Source organism: Hemicordylus capensis, chromosome 2, assembly GCF_027244095.1.
Source record: "Hemicordylus capensis ecotype Gifberg chromosome 2, rHemCap1.1.pri, whole genome shotgun sequence".
Taxonomy (NCBI): Eukaryota; Metazoa; Chordata; class Lepidosauria; order Squamata; family Cordylidae; genus Hemicordylus; species Hemicordylus capensis.
In genome coordinates this window covers 39431479-39448477 of record NC_069658.1, presented here as the reverse complement: position 1 = coordinate 39448477, position 16999 = coordinate 39431479, and the positions used below count along the sequence as shown (strand labels likewise).

General features: G+C 43.6%; 1 long non-coding RNA gene across 1 annotated transcript in view; it reads left to right on the top strand.

The window, feature by feature from the left end:
- Positions 1–13330, top strand: part of LOC128342485 (uncharacterized) — a 39479-nt gene extending 26149 nt beyond the window's left edge. The window contains exon 3 of the long non-coding RNA XR_008315009.1: positions 11733–13330. This is a non-coding gene — a long non-coding RNA (uncharacterized LOC128342485). The remainder of the gene's footprint in view (positions 1–11732) is intronic.
- The last annotated feature ends 3669 nt before the right edge of the window (positions 13331–16999 follow it).

Below are 16999 nucleotides of genomic sequence, written 5' to 3'. Positions count from 1 at the left end.
ACCAATAATGTAATCAATTTTATTTCTGTGTACTCCATCTGGTGATGTCCATGTGTTTAGGCACCGCTTTGGTTGTTTGAAGAATGTGTTAGCAATGCAGAGATCATAGGCTTGGCAGAAACTAATAAGTCATTCTCCTGCTTCGTTTCTGTTTCCTAGGCCATATAGGCTGACTGTGTTTTCCTCCTTACCTTTTCCAACTTTGGCATTCCAGTCTGCAACCACCAGCATCACATCTTGCTTGCATGTTCTGTCAATTTCAGACTGAACTTGAGCATAAAACTCATCAACTTCCTCTTCTTCTGCATCAGTGGTTGGGGCATAGATTTAAAGAACTGTCATGTTAAAGGGTTGTCCATGAAATCTAATTAATATTAGTCAGTCACTGACCACATTGAACCCAAGTACTGTCATTACTTAGGACAATTATAAAGAGGATGTCCTAATTATGTCCTAATTATGTCCTAATTATAATTATGTCCTAAGGACGTAATTATAATTAGGACAATTAGGACAATTATAAAGAAGAAAACAACAGTCCTTGGCAGAGGCCAATGTATATTAAGAACATAAGAACAGCCCTCCTGGATCAAGCCCAAAACCTATTTAGTCCAGCATACTATTTCACACAGTGGCCCACCAGATGCCCCTGGGAAGCCCAAAGAAAAATGCTGAGGGCATGCCCTCACTCCTGCTGTTTCTCCCCTGCAACTAGTATTGAGGCCACCAGACTAGTAGCCATTGATAGACCTGCCATCCGTGGATTTGTCTAAGCCTCTTTTAAAGCCATATTAGCTATTTATGTCTAGAAGCCTTTGGCTTTGACATGTTCTGGCTTTATAGTAACTTAAAGAATTCTGGCGGCTCTAGGAAAGCCCATGAAGAACACGTGGCTTTAAATGCCCAGAGAAGTGCCTCTACCATTCTCAAATTTGCCTTGAGCCATTTTGGAAGGGCGGTATATAAATCAAATAAATAAATAATAAATAAATAAATTCCTGTGGACAAGAGGAGGCCATTACGTATCCGCGGCCCTTGAACTGTTCACAGCCAAGTCACTAGCTCAGCTTTTCTATGGTGCTCAATTGGGCCCCTTCCCCAACATTGTGGCTCTGGAACTTGTACAATCTAAATTCCTGCGGGCAGCACTCCACGTACTGAGATGTGTCTCCAATGCCACTCTGTGCCTGGAGACAGGCCTGATCAAGCTGGAGGCCAGGGTGTGGGTGGCCATCCTCTGTTATTGACTCAGACTATCCTTCTGCCCAATTGGCCTTGCCCCCCTAACCCTACACAATGATTACCAATCTATCTGGATTCAGGCAATTAAGACCAAAATAGCTACTTTGGGCCTTTCCCCCATGACCTTGCTCAGTATGGGCTATGATCAGGCAAAAGCAACCAGCAAGCAGTGCATTACAGACACTGAGCACCAAACTGATCTCAGCAGTGCCCCAAAAGTTCTATTCAATAGAAATTGAATTAATAATAATAATAATAATAATAATAATAATAACAACAAGTCAAGAACCGAGCAGAAAAATGGAAAAATAAGCCCCTGCATGGTCAATACTTGCACAATATAAGTGGAAAATCAGACATCACCAAGACCTGGCAATGGCTTAAGAATGGCAACTTGAAGAAAGAAACAGAGGGTTTAATACTGGCTGCACAAGAACAGGCACTAAGAACAAATGCAATAAGAGCAAAAGTAGAAAAGTCAACAACAAACAGCAAGTGCCGCCTTTGTAAAGAAGCGGATGAAACAGTGGACCACCTAATCAGCTGCTGTAAAAAGATCGCACAGACTGACTACAAACAAAGGCATGACAAGGTAGCAGGGATGATACACTGGAACATCTGCAAAAAATACAAGCTACCTGTAGCCAAACATTGGTGGAACCATAAAATTAAAGTTGAAGAAAATGAAGATGTAAAAATATTATGGGACTTCCGACTACAAACAGACAAACATCTGCCACACAATACACCAGATATCACTGTAGTCGAGAAGAAAGAAAAACAAGTGAAAATAATCGACATAGCAATACCAGGGGATAGCAGAATAGAAGAAAAAGAAATAGAAAAAATCACCAAATACAAAGATCTACAAATTGGAATTGAAAGGCTGTGGCAGAAAAAGACCAAAACAATCCCAGTGGTAATTGGCGCCCTGGGTACAGTTCCAAAAGACCTTGAAGAGCACCTCAACACCATAGGGGCCACAGAAATCACCATCAGCCAATTACAAAAAGCAGCTTTACTGGGAACAGCCTATATTCTGCGACGATATCTATAACAACTGACAATAAAATTCAGCCATCCCAGGTCCTTGGGAAGGACTCGATGTCTGGATAAAACAAACCAGTCAATAACACCTGTCTGACTGTGTAAACAAGAAATAATAATAATAATGGCTAACAACTGGGAAAACTCATCTCATAATGAAAGACCCAGCAAAAGGTGCAGTTCCAAGTAATTATAGACCGATCACCTGCCTGCCAACCATGTTCAAATTATTAACTGGAATAATAGCAGATGAAGTAATGCAACACTTATTGACTAACAAACAGCCTCCAGTTGAACAGAAAGGAAATTGTCCGAACACTAGAGGCACAAAAGACCAGCTGCTGATTGACAAAATGATTTTAGAAAATTGCAAGAGAAGAAAAACAAATCTAAGTGTTGCATGGATTGACTACAAGAAAGCCTTCGACTCATTACCTCACACATGGATACTAAAATGTTTAGAAACAAGTGGTGTCAGCAAAAACATTCAGATATTTATTTTAAAAGCAATGAGCATGTGGCGTACACAGTTAACAGTCAATGGTGAGACATTTGGACAGGTTAGCATTAGAAGAGGTATTTTCCAAGGGGAATCACTATCCTCTCTGTTGTTTGTAATTGCCATGACTCCACTTTCACAAATACTAAACAAAACAGGCCTCGGATACCAAACATCTAAAACATCAAGTAAAATCAACCATCTGCTGTACATGGACGATCTGAAGTTGTATGGAAAGTCCCAGTCAGATATCGAATCACTGCTAAACACTGTCCGTATATTCAGTAGCGATATAGCAATGGAGTTTGGACTAGACAAGTGTGCTGCATTAATAATGAACAGAGGGGAAATAACAAAAACAGAAGGAATAGAACTGCCCAATGGAAGCAAGATCAAGAACCTGGAAGAGAAAGAACATTACAAATACTTGGGCATTCTCCAGGCTGATAACATTGCACACACTGAAGTTAAAAGAAAAATTGGAAGTGAATACATCAGGAGAGTTAGAAAAATCCTCAAGTCCAAACTCAATGGCAGGAACACCTTACAAGGCATAAACACCTGGGCTATACCTGCTATCAGATACACTGCAGGAATAATAGACTGGACCCAGGCAGAGCTAGAGACATTAGATCGTAAGACCAGGAAAATAATGACCATCAATCATGCTCTGCACCCCCACAGTGATGTCGATAAGCTATACCTCCCTGGCAGCTCAGGTGGAAGAGGAATGCTGCGAGTCCATCAAACAGTAGAGGAGGAGAAAAGAGGCCTTGAAGAACATAAGAAGATGCACTTAAAATGGTCAATAATGCGAAACTATTCAACACCAATGAAACAAAGCAGGCAAGAAAGAACAAGTCAAGAACCGAGCAGAAAAATTGAGAAATAAGCCCCTGCATGGTCAATATTTGCACAATATAAGTGGAAAATTAGACATCACCAAGACTTGGCAATGGCTTAAGAATGGCAACTTGAAGAAAGAAACAGAGGGCTTAATACTGGCTGCGCAAGAACAGGTACTAAGAAGAAATGCAATAAGAGCAAAAGTAGAAAAGTCAACAACAAACAGCAAGTGCCGCCTTTGTAAAGAAGCAGATGAAACAGTGGACCACCTAATCAGCTGTTGTAAAAAGATCGCACAGACTGACTACAAACAAAGACATGACAAGGTAGCAGGGATGATACACTGGAACATCTGCAAAAAATACAAGCTACCTGTAGCCAAAGATTGGTGGGACCATAAAATTTAAAAAGTTGTAGAAAATGAAGATGCAAAAATATTATGGGACTTCTGACTACAAACAGACAAACATCTGCCAGACAATACACCATATATAACTATAGTCGAGAAGAAAGAAAAACAAGTTAAAATAATTGACATAGCAATACCAGGGGATAGCAGAACAGAAGAAAAAGAAATAGAAAAAACAACAAAATACAAAGATCTACAAATTGAAATTGAAAGGCTGTGGCAGAAGAAGACCAAAATAATCCCAGTGGTAATTGGCACCCTAGGTGCAATTCCAAAACAACTTGAAGAGCACCTCAACACCATAGGGGCCACAGAAATCACCATCAGCCTATTACAAAAAGCAGCTTTACTGGGAACAGCCTATATTCTGCAATGATATCTATAATAACCAACAGTACTGATGATAAAATTCAGCCATCCCAGGTCCTTGGGAAGGACTTGATGTCTGGATAAAACAAACCAGTCAATAACACCTGTCTGACTGTGTAAACAAGAAATAACAATAATAAATTTCACATCACTGATGGGCTTAGATATTCTGCTTCTTCAGCAGCATACCTCACCCAACTGGAGAGTCCAAAGCACAGAAGGGTGTTCACTTTGGCTCGCTGTCATGGCCTCCCTTCAGCAGTGCTAGAAGGCTGTTATAAAAGGACCTCATTTGCTGAGCGACTATGCCCCTGTAGCCTAGGGCAGATTGAAACTATTGAGCATACTCTCCTCTACTACTTGTTCTATAGAGACATACGTGCTTCCCTCATCCTTCAATTGCTAAGCTAGTATCCAGGCCTGTCGAGCCAATTTTATAGCTCTTTGCTGCTCTCTGACTCTAAGCCTGCCATCACATATAGCGTCACCAGGTACTGTGCGGCTGCGATCAGCATTCGTTGGCGGATGACAGGCAGTGAGCCCTATCAGCCTCAATCTGACTCTTGGTGACTCTGGGCAGGCCTGCAATTGCTCACGTGCCTCCCTTACACTGCTCCTTATAACCTTCAATCTGGCTGTTTTTTCAGTTTTATCACTCAGCTCATATATTTCTGTCCTCTCATGTCTTTTAACTCATGCATTTTTTAATTACTCTTACTACCTTTTAGGTGCTTAGGCCCTCATGTAATTTACTATTTTTAGTATTTTTAGTCCTTTTAGTATAGGTAATCATTTTTTCAAAAATCTAATTTCATTTTTAACATGTGATCACACTTATACCTTAACATTGGCTTAGTATTTTTAGTATTCTTTGTCCTTTTAGCAACAATATGTACTATTTTATACGCATTTATCTTTTATCTAATCTCACTTTTATGCTGGTCTGTGACTGTAATAAAGATTGATTGATTGAACCTAAAGATTCAATATCAAAATCCCTGGAAAGGCCAATAGTATTAAACTTTTGTTGCCAACTTTTCACCAAAGAAGACACACAGGAGTTAATAAATAGTAAAGGTAATAACCCTTGTGGAATTAAACATATTAAACACAGCCAGTAACTTAAAATGGTCACTCATCCTTGAGTCTCAACAGTTGGTAGGCCAGCTTCCAGGCACAGCACAACATTGGCCACACATTTATGTGCCCCAAAAAGATTTCTAAGAATTCAATTGTGGGCTTTTTCTAAATGATTGATTTGATTACACCTAATTGGTATACCAAATAGTAACTGTGATAAAGATTTTGCTCTAAAAACTTTGATAGCCGGGGGAATAAAGCATCCTTTCTTTGTATGATAAAAAACAGAAAACTGCAGCAGCACTATTTCTGGCCTTGGCCAAAACAAAATTAATATAAGACATCCAAGAACCTGAAGAACTCAAGAAACATGCCTAGGTGTTTTAAAATTTTGACCTGCTGAATCTTGAGCTGATATAACAACATTTGTAAACCTGATTTTTGCTAGAGAAAACATTACTTTGGTTTTGTCATAGTTAATAATTAATATGTTAATATGTATAATACATATCAATATGTTGAGACAGCTGTCGTTAGCCTTTTCAGACCAAGGCAAATCCTGGATTGTAACATGTTGTTATCCGCATATGGCAAAACTCACAATGGTTTAGAGGCTAATTTAGGAGAATGGGATTCAACTGTCCTAAGACTAGACACAAGATTATGCCAGTATACATCCTTGCCTAACCCCCTGAGAAGAATTAATCGGAGCTGTCAGTTTACCATCTGTACCGCAGCAAATTTATAATCAGCAAAATAAACCTTTATCCATAGTAGTAGCTGCCAAATTTGCCCAAAGTTTACCATGAGATACTACACTACACTACACTTGATCTTAGCCAAAAGGCCGAGAAGCGATACCATGAGATATCATATCAAACATATTGCAGCTGAATAAAAATGACAATTGGCCCTTGTTTCCTTTTATATACTTCTCAACAAAGTGAGACAACACTAAGCAATGATCCAGAACTGACCATCCAGGCCGTGTCTGAATCCAGCTTGTTCCTTATATTTTCAAGGTGTTTTATGTGCATGTTCATGAGTGCGTGTGCACACACACATGTATCAATAATAAGATTTGTTCTGGTTTGAAGTGTAAAACATATATGAAATGTAATCCAGCAGGAGAATAAAATGCTGAATATTCTTCCATTTAAAAAAAAGATAGGAATACAACAATTCTTGATGGCCAACTAAAACAGATAAATTTTTGCAACTTATATGTCAGTGCCTTGAAGCAAACAGCACAAAGATCAAACAAAGGTTGGGGGTTCAGCATACCTACCACTCTGCCATGCTACAAGGTAAGCTCCCCACTTTCTGAGAATGAACAGGGCAACACTGAATTGAGCCTAAATTTAAATGAAAGTGAAATAATGCAGTGAAATCAAATTCTTATACACCCTTATCCCTAAGAGTGGAATCTGCTCAGAATGCGGTGTGCAGGGATCAAAGTATTAACTTTGCAATCAGGGAGATACCCACACTATGAGAATTTTAGAAAATTAATATAATTATACATTACAGATTATTTAATCATTCAGTAAAACAGTGACCTATCTTTAAATCCATTGGCAATGACTTGGCGGCTTGTTCCTGAGTCCAGCTGCAAATAAGTGATTTGATTATTCCTGAGCCAAATAAAGAGGCTGATGAATCTGTCATCAGAACTATGGCCAACACCTTAACACTATGTGCATGCAGCAAAGGAAGCACATGCACAGCAGCTACATTCCTACATAGGCAACACAGGCACTCACACAAAGGGGCAATTTCCACTTATCTCCCCTTCCCCAGTGTCAGAAAGCTGATTGGTGGGCAGTAGTCAGTGTGGTGTAGTGGTTAGAGTGCTGGACTAGGACCGGGGAGACCCAAGTTCAAATCCCCATTCAGCCATGATACTAGCTGGGTGACTCTGGGCTTCTCTCTCAGCGTAACCTACTTCACAGGGTTGTTGTGAGAAGAAACTCAAGTATGTAGTACACCACTCTGGGCTCCTTGGAGGAAGAGCGGGATGTAAATGTAAAATAATAATAATAATAATAATAATAAATTGTCTCTAGGGGGCACAAGTTCAAAGGTCAGGACTGGGAGAGCCAGAGACTCACCAGGGATCAAGCAGGAGAGATGATCAGGAGCCAGAGGGTCTAGACAAGAGCCAGAGGTCAGGAACAGGCTGAGAGTCAAAGCCACATAGTCACTAGTAGTGTGACTGGTAGGGTCAGACAGGAGTCAGGAATAGGCCGAGGATCAAAGCTACATAGTTGCCAGGGGATCAGACAGGAGACAAGAACAAGACAAGGGTCAAGCCAGGTGAGTAGTCAGGAGCCAGAGGGTCAGGCAGGTAATCCAAATTCCAAAACAAACCAAGAGTCAAACCAATCAGACAAGAGCTACAGCAAGGGCACTAGACTAGGGATGTGCAAACCGGCTCGATCTCAAGCCAGTTGGACAACAAACTGGCCCGGTTCAAGGGCTCAACATTGAACCAAAATAGACCTGGTTCATATTGGTTCAGCTCAAGGTTGAGCTGAACCCACTGGCCTGAACTGGTTTGAATTTGAACCAAGCCGAGCCCCTCATTTGGGGTGCTGAAACTGAACATGCCTGGTCCGGTTTGAGTTGGTTTGGACTTGAACCGAACCAGGCAAACTGGTTTTGTGCACATTTCTGCACCAGACCAGGGAAACCTTGATATGAGGCAAGGCCTTCCTGAGCCTCTTATACTTTCATTGCAGGGAAAGGCCAGTGAATGATCCCTTAGGGCAGGGCTTGTCCAACGCTTCAGTGGCCTAGGCATCTGCTGCAATACAGCAGGCTGCCATACAGCGGGCAGCAACGCACAAAGCAGACAACGCATGACACCCTGGCAGTGCTTTGTGCCACTGCAAATATGTTCCTGAGGGCTGCACAACCCTCGGGGGAATATTTGAGGGGGCCACAGAGTGCTTCAATGGGAAGGGGAGATTATTGAAAATTGCCTCCCCACCCCCACGTGAGCACTTGTACTGCTTATGCAGGAATGCAGGAATGCAGCAGCTGTGTGCATGCTTCATTTGCTACATGTGCTCAGCATTAGTCAGGATGTCAGCCATTGTGTGGACCATTCAAGTCTTCGGCAAGAAAACATACAAAAAATCTGCCCAAGAAAGACTGGTAGACTATGCCAGGCCCGTAGTCAGCCTAAAAAATTTGGGGTGGAATCACAAGTGGGGGGGGGGGTGTCAGGCTGCCCGCCCATTATTATTTCTTTGTTTGTTTTGTTTTATCTTATTTCTATACCGCCTGATATGTACTTCTCTAGGCAGGGTACAAAATTTAAAATATTTAAAAGTTACAAATTAAAATACACAATAAAAACAATAGAATAAAATAGATACTAAAACAAGTTTTAAAATTATTAAAATTAATTCTAATTAAATGCCTGTGAAAACAGGAGAGTCTTGAGGTTCTTCCTAAAAACAAACAGAGAAGGAGATGCTCTTATTTCAGTAGGGAGCATATTCCAAAGCCCTGGGGCAGCCACAGAGAAAGCCTATCCCCTTTGCAGAGCATCAGCCATGCCTGTGTACATTCTGTACATACAGTCTCTCTCTCTCCCTCTCTCTCTCTCTCTCTCTCTCTCTCTCTCTCTCTCTCGTAGTGCCCCAGACAAGAGTCACACATCCCATCCCCCTAGCCTCTCTTTTTGCTTTGCTAGCTGTAACCTGCTGCCAGGACCCATCACGGGGGAGGAAGAAGACAGACATAGGCACACACTGACACACACCTACTCATACTACCTGCCTCACCTTTAAACACCCCACTGCTGGGGAGCAAGAGGAATTGGGGGGGGGCAGGGGGGCAGGTGCACTCCATGCCACCACCTGGCTACAGGTCTGGCCTAAGCTACACCACTACTGGCAGTGTTTGATAAACACACACTTCTTTGGTCAAAACATAGGCAAAATCCCACCTTTCCTCCACTAGGAATGATTGCATCCTTCCCCCCCCACCACCACCATTGCACATGGTGACTGACAAGCAGGGGCGTAACTATAATAAGGCAAGGGGAGACAGTTGTCTGGGGGTCCACTGCCTTGGGGGGGCCCCAGAGGAAAGTCATATGACTGACTCCCCCAGCCACGCACCTGCCCGGGCTTCCTTCAGTTGTATTCATCCCCCAAAATTGATGTGAGTGTTAAGACCTGGATCTACCAGAACCGCATGTCTTTCTCTAGTACCATTAAATGACTTTCATTGTCCACAAAAACCCAGTAGCTTTCTTGCACATAAGAACCCAGCCATTCCCACCATCTCCTACAGACAAAAGGGAAATCCAATTTGGAACAAAGTCTGATTTCCTTGGTTGCGAAAAAGAAAAAGAAGTGACACACTGGTCCTCATGCCTACATAGATGCTTCGCTGCATGATTGATCAATGGTGGTGCAGGTTTTGAAATTTCAAAAACCTTCCAGCAGTATGCCCAAAGTATGTTTATACTATAGAACAGTGTTTCCCAATGTTTTCCATCCTGAGAGGCTTACACATATCTATACTTAGCTGCTTGGGCCTCATTCACTGAGGCTGTTTTCACAAGCAGCCAAGCCCAGGCTTGGCTGCCCGTAAGAACTGCCAGGAGTCACCCGGCTCCCAGCAGGACCTTGGCAGAAAACCCGCTTAGGGAGCCCGCCTTGTAAATGAGGTTAAGGGAGCGAGTGCTCCTTTAGCCACGTTTCCCTGGTGGTATGCCAGCAACGGCTGCTGGGGGTCAGCGCTGAAGCACTGATGGGCACTAGCCTGTCACTGGGGAAATCTCCACAATGCACTGTGCACTGGGATTTCTAGGATTAAATAATTTCTTAAAGGGTGAAGTCATTTTAAAAGTTATTTATAGTTTCCCCCATCATAAAAGTGGGGAAAATGTAAAAAGATACGTGCTGAGATATGATCCACCCCATCTCTGGCAATTTTCAAAAAACACCTGAAAACCCATCTTTTCACCCAAGCTTTCTAAGCTTCCTTAATTTTGGAGGTTTCAACATCTGGTTTATTTTAAAACAGAAAACCCGATTTGGGGATTTTAATCACTGTAATTGTTTAATTGTTGTTTTAAAATGTTTTAAAATTGTTAATTGTTATATTGTTTTTAATTTGTTTTAGCTCTTTACTGTTTTAGTGGTTTGTTTTAATTGTAAACCGCCCTGAGCCATTTTGGAAGGGCGGTATACAAATCAAATAAATAAATAATAATTAAAAAGTGCATTCAACTACTTTAAACTTCCCGCTTTTGTAGTTGACTCAACCAGCCAGCAGCAGTAAACTAGTGTGCCCATGGCACACTGGTTGGGAAACACTGCTACAGAGACCAAGTCTACTTGAAATGCTTAGATGTAGTGTGGGGTCATCATATAGATAATAATCTAAAAACAGTAGCAAGAGAAAAGAGAGGAGCACATGTTAGTTAGGCCATACATTATTCCATCATTTGCTATTGCATGCAGTTCACAGGACTTTTTCTCAGTGGATAAAACCAAGGAGGAGTGTGTTATCCTTCTCATCAATATGTGTCAAAGGAACTGATAGGTGGTTTCGGTTATAATAAACAAGCAGTCAGTGGCAGAGCCAGACCGCAAGCAGCCTGTGTCCAGCCACTGCGGCAGCCCCACTCACCCTGCCCCCCACGTCTGATGTCAGATGTGGGGACTAGCCATGTCCCCACATCAGACATCAGATACGGGGGGCATGGTCTGGCTCCCGAAAGGGGCCGCACGGCCCCGTTCTGGAGTTAGAGCCAGGCCTGCTCTGCGTTCGCAGCTCTTCCCTGCCTTAAAGGCTCCTGGCCATGCCACGAACGCAGTGCCAGCCATTTAACTCCCGAACAGGGCCGTGTGGCCCCTCTTGGGAGCTAAACCAGCACACACACACCCCACGTCTGATGTCAGATGTGGGGGGGTGGGGTGTCAGAGCCATGAGGCGTGGCTCCTGAGGGGCATCGGCCGGGGTTCTTTGAGCCCGTTTGCCCAATGGTGGCTCTGCCCCTGCAAGCAGTAGTTGTTGCCAATGACAATGTGCCGACAGTCTTCCAAACTGCTAATGCAACATTGCTTGAACCTTGCGCTCACAAGGAATCTGATAAAAGGCTTCTTCTGCAAGCCCTTGATGCTGCTTGTCAAGGGCTGGACCACTTACTCAGATGGGAAGTTGACACTGAATGTTTTGGTTGTAGGCAACCATATTTTGTTACCTCCTCTGCAGTTCGCCCAGAGGACACCCAATCAGAGGAGGAGGAAGAGGAGGAGACAAACTTATGAAGATTAGGTCCATCCATGGCTATTAGCTTTGATGGCTATAGGCTACCAGCTTCAGCTTCAGAGGCGGGATGCCTCCAAATATCAGTTGCAGGGGAGCAATGGCAAGAGAGGGGACATGCCTTCATCTCCTGGTTATGGGCTTGCCAGAGGCATCTAGGGGGCTGTTGTGGAAAACAGGATGCTGAACTAGATGGCCCTTGGGCCTGATCCAGCAGGGCTCTTGTTATGTTCTTAGGAGGAGTCCACCCCAACTTGAATCCTCAGTCCCAATGACAGTCCTCCAGGTAACAGTCCTCAGTCCTTCAGAGCCAGAACAGCAACATACAGTCACCCCCTCAGAAGAACCCTGGAGCTATTGGGACCCAGTATCCCCCACCCCCAGAAAGACTCATGTATCATCCCTTATAACTCCCTCCATTGCCCCCAGGAGTAGAGGCAACACTATGCCAGGGCCGAACTTCAGCTCTGAAGATGGAGAGTTCATCTGTAGGGATATGCAAACTGGCGCAACCTCAAGCCCGTTCACCACTGAACTGGTCTAGTTCGACCTCAAGCTGAACCCCCCCAGCTGGCTCGGGTCCGGTTCTGAGGTTCTAACATCAATTTTTAAAAATAATGCACTGTCACCACCTCTGGGGTGCGCTGCTGCAGCTGCAAAAAATCTACGGCAGTTCCCCCTCTTCCTGCCGGCCACCTCCATCTCAAAATGGCCTGATTTGGGGCAATTCTGGACCATTTTCAGACCTTTCTGGGCAGTGCTCACTAGGTCCACAAGCCAGGACTGGGAGAACCAGAGACACCCTAGAAATCAAGTGGGGTAGATAATCAGGAGCCAGAGGTCAGGAGCACACAGAGGGCCAAAGCCAAGTAGTCACCAGTAGCCAACGAGTCAGTGTAGTGATTGGCTAGTAAACGCTGTCGATCAAGAGGAATTTAAAATTGGGAACCTCCTTTGGAGAGAATTCCTAAGGGTGAGACTTTGGAATGGAGTGAACAGGTGTCTATAAAATTCAGTTGGAGTTAACTGACAGGTTCAGATAGGGTTGGATGAGCCAGAGATAGGGATGATTAGGGCAAGAGAGAGGATTTCTGGTTAGGATCTCTAGAGAAGGACTGAGGGTGGAATTGGGAGGTTGGTGGGTAGGTTTTACACACCAGGCATGACCTCTGTAGAGCAAACGTGACTATCAAATTTAAATGCTGAGTGTGTATGGTTGATTACACAGGATATATAGCCAGGAGGGTTCTATCCCAGTAAAAGTGCTGAAAGTCTCAAGCAGCTTGTTATTTCTAAACAGTCACCTCAGTAACGAAAGTAAAGCCTTTGTTGATGTACTGACACAATTGTATATAAGTACCAGAGTTTGAATACATTAAGAAGTGGTGTACAATCTTGCCAGTTCTAAGGTTGTTATTTTGTCTTAGAAACTGTTATGTGTTTGACCCTACATTGTAGTAAATAAGAAACCACTGAAGCTATTGTACAATAATAAAGTTAAACAAACAAACAAACAAAATTTCCTTTGGTTTGGAAGTTTAAAATTGTTTCAACTGTGTCTATTTATTTCTCCCCACGTTACCACTTCAGTGCAATACCAAAATTAGTGTTAGAAACCCAAAGTAGGATTTAATTTAGCGTAATAAATATATACAGGGCTTAAAACAAATCAAAAGGATCCTACATATATTGGTTTGTTAACATCTATAAATACTAATCTTCCAGTCCCAACCTCAGATCCCAACAGGTGGTGACTGCAGTGGGATAAGATCCGTTAATCTGAAGTGACAGGGTGGTGTTTTTTTTAATAGTAAAGCCTTATTAAGGTCATTGACCCAACATCACAGAAACAATACAAAACACAATGAAAATAATACAAAACACCAATAACTCAAATAAGCTCAGACCTGATCTTACATGCAGCCGCACAAAATTTGTTCACACACAGTGTTGTAGATACATAGCAATCAGCTCATTAAAAAGTTGTATAACAATCATCCATTCTAACAGGGATGTTTGATAAGAGGGGGGAGATAAGAGAAGTATGAATATCTCTGCAAAATGAGCAGTATAGAAAAACATGACACATAGTTTTGACACTGTCCCCACAAGGACAGAGTTGACTGGTAATGGGGATTTTACAGAACCTATCCTCCAGTACAGCAGATGGAAGTGTGTTAAATTGTGCGAGGGAGAAGGCCCTTCTCTGGGACAAGGTATTTAAACTCATTAAATAGTGGGCTGGTTAAGGGTAATTTGTGGAACTACCAAGAAAATTTCTTGCAGAAATTTGTGCCAGGTCACTCTGCTTTTCAATGATGCTAATCTCGTGACCACCCAAAAGCAGGCTAAGGGAGCCCAGCCCACCTTGAGGAGGTCATGGGCTACGGCTCTCGGCAGCAAACCTCCCCAAATACCCCTCCCCTTAAACAAGGTTAGCAGAGCAAGTGCTCCGCGAGCCCCCTCTAGTTGATCGGATGCTGCACCATGGTGACACATGAATAGAACCCTGACTGGGAGGCTACAACAAGCCTCCCGTCCTCGCAGGTCTCCACAGGATGCCCTGTGCACTTGCACAGGGCATCCTGGGACTTCCAGGGGCCAGTCAACCCCTGATCCCTGCCACCCCTACCGGCTCTATGATGGAGCCAGTAGCTGTGTGGGTGGTTGATCTGGCTGCCCAGGGGTCGCTCTCTGCTCATGTGTGGGGAGAGTGGGCTAAGCCTGCTCTCATCACCAAGCCTGGTTATGCTCCACATGTTGATCATGTATGCTATATGTAGTTTTATAAGCCCTTTAGCAGCATAAAGTCCCAGAGGCATGAGAAATTGAGGGGGAAATCCATGCTTGCTTAACATATCATAGACATCAGCTAGATTGGAAGCCATCTTCCAAAACAAAGCGGGGCGGGGGTTGTCCTTAAGGACAAAAAATGATTTTAATCCAAAGGTCTGAAGTGACAGTTATTAGGAGAAGGGTAACTCAGTTGAAAGAACTAAACCAGTATAATAAACTTCTGAGGTAAAATTTGTTAGGAAAAGGATCCTAAACAACTAGAAAGTATGAGGCAGATAGTTAACAGATATTTAAAGGCAGAAAATTGGGGAATAGATCGGAAATGGCTTCTAAATTTTGATCTATGAATAAAGCTGCCTTGATTAAGGAGTATGAGGAGCGTGGCTTGGAATGTGAAGGAGCTAGTATGGAAGAAAAGAGAGCTCTACTCACAAAATAAGCTATGTCCTACCCTAAAATTTTGTTCTACCTGGGTTTGGGAGCTATGTGTGCTCCAAATTTTTGGTAGTGTGGAAGCAAGGCAGGTTTGCCTCTTACTTTGCTTCCACACAACTGAAAACTGGGAGCACAAACTGCTTCTAAATCTGGGAAGAACACATTTTTTGACTGCATGAATGATCTCAATGAAGCTATTCACACAATTGCTCAAAACTGGTCCAAGCAATCATGAGAATCACTAGGCTTGTGTGCGAGCCCAATGGTTCCCTGGCAGCTAGCCTGCCTAACTACCCCTCACCCTAAATAAGGTTAATGGAGCAAGCGCTCCGTTAACCTTGTTTATTTGACCATGTGTCAGCCGCGGCTGCTTGCTGTGGCTGACACACAGGGTGGGGGCAAGAGGGGAGTGGTACCCTAGGAAGGCACCACACACTCGTGTAGTGCCTTCCTGGGCTTCGGGGGGCCGGGGCACCGCATGGTGGCATTTCCCTTCTCCCGATCCCCAGAGCGCCCAATGGGAGTGCCCAACCAGAGCAGCCGCTCATCTGGACAGCTGATCCGGCCACTCAAGAATGAGCAACTGCTCGTGTGCGGGGAGAGGGGACTAAGCCCTACACAAACCTCATCTGGCGCTTCACACCAATCATATGAAACACCTCAATATCTTACAAACTGCTGAGATTACAGACCAACTAGTACTAAACAGGGAAGAATCTCCCTACAGAAACAGAAAACTATGAGGTAAATAAACCACGGCACTGTATAATTTATTCAAAGAACCCATTTAACAAGGACAAAGAGGTTCAGGGTATGGAGAAAAGTAATTTGCCCAAGACCCCTTTAAAAAAACCCTGGGGAAATCACTTGCTTCCTGTGTGGATACATGAAATCAGAATGTGCATTCAGAAAGTCCGGTGCTGACATATTGAGCCTTTTCTCACAATCTGAGAGAAAGGGCTCAAGGGAGAGTGGGGAGGAAGCATCAAAAAGCATACCTCTCCACAGATGACAATTGCCTCTGGTCTGGGTGCAGCTGCCTTCTCTGGTAGTGCAGTGGGTTGAGGGGCCAGGACACATTGCCCCACCCAGCCCCAGAACTCTCATAATGTACCATGAGAGTGTGCGGTGCATTATGGCGATTTGCCCGACGCCAGCCGGGAGCCCCGCAGTCTCCCTAACAGCCAGGGTTGGCAGACTATTGAAAAAACAGGGCTAAGGGAGTTCTAGCTCCCTTAACCCTGTTTAAGAAGGTGGTTTGCCTCTGGGGTGCTGCTGGGATTGGGTGCTTCGTTAGCCCAGTTTTGCCTGCACCTGAGAAGAGCCTCATCATTTATTTTAACATCTATATATTTACACACTAATCTCCCAGTCTCAACCTTGGGTTCTGAGAATCAAGACAAGAGGCAGGGAGTGAGGAACAAACCAAGGGTCAAGCCAGGTGAGTAATCAGGAGCTAGAGGGTCAGGCAGGTAATCCAAGGTCCAAAAGAAGCCAGAGATCAAGCCAATCAGACAGGCAAGCTACTGAGACAACTGCATCAGATCTAGGAAAATCTTGATATTGAGGGAAAGCCCATCTCAGCCAGGAAGCCTCTTCTACTTACTGCTGCTTGGAAAGACCAATGAATGTTCCCCTAGGGCAGGGCTTGTCCAGGGCTTCAGTGGCCTAGAGATCTGCTGCAGTATAGCAGGCTGCCACAGAGCAGACAGTGCATGACACGCCTAAAATTTTTTTAAAATTCAATCAAGTGCAGAGCAGAAACCCAGCAAAGTACCCAGTCTACCACCTACCCAAAGGGGAAGCATAGTCCAAACCCTGAAAGGACTTCTCCCCAACCCCTCAAAATGTGTTGTGTATTCTCTGCAGAGCATCCCCAGCAGAAGCAACAGTGCTTGAAAGCATTCCTGCATGCATGCAAATACTCCAAAACACTGCAAATTAAATGTATATATTTTAAACATCAAACTCATATGCTCAAG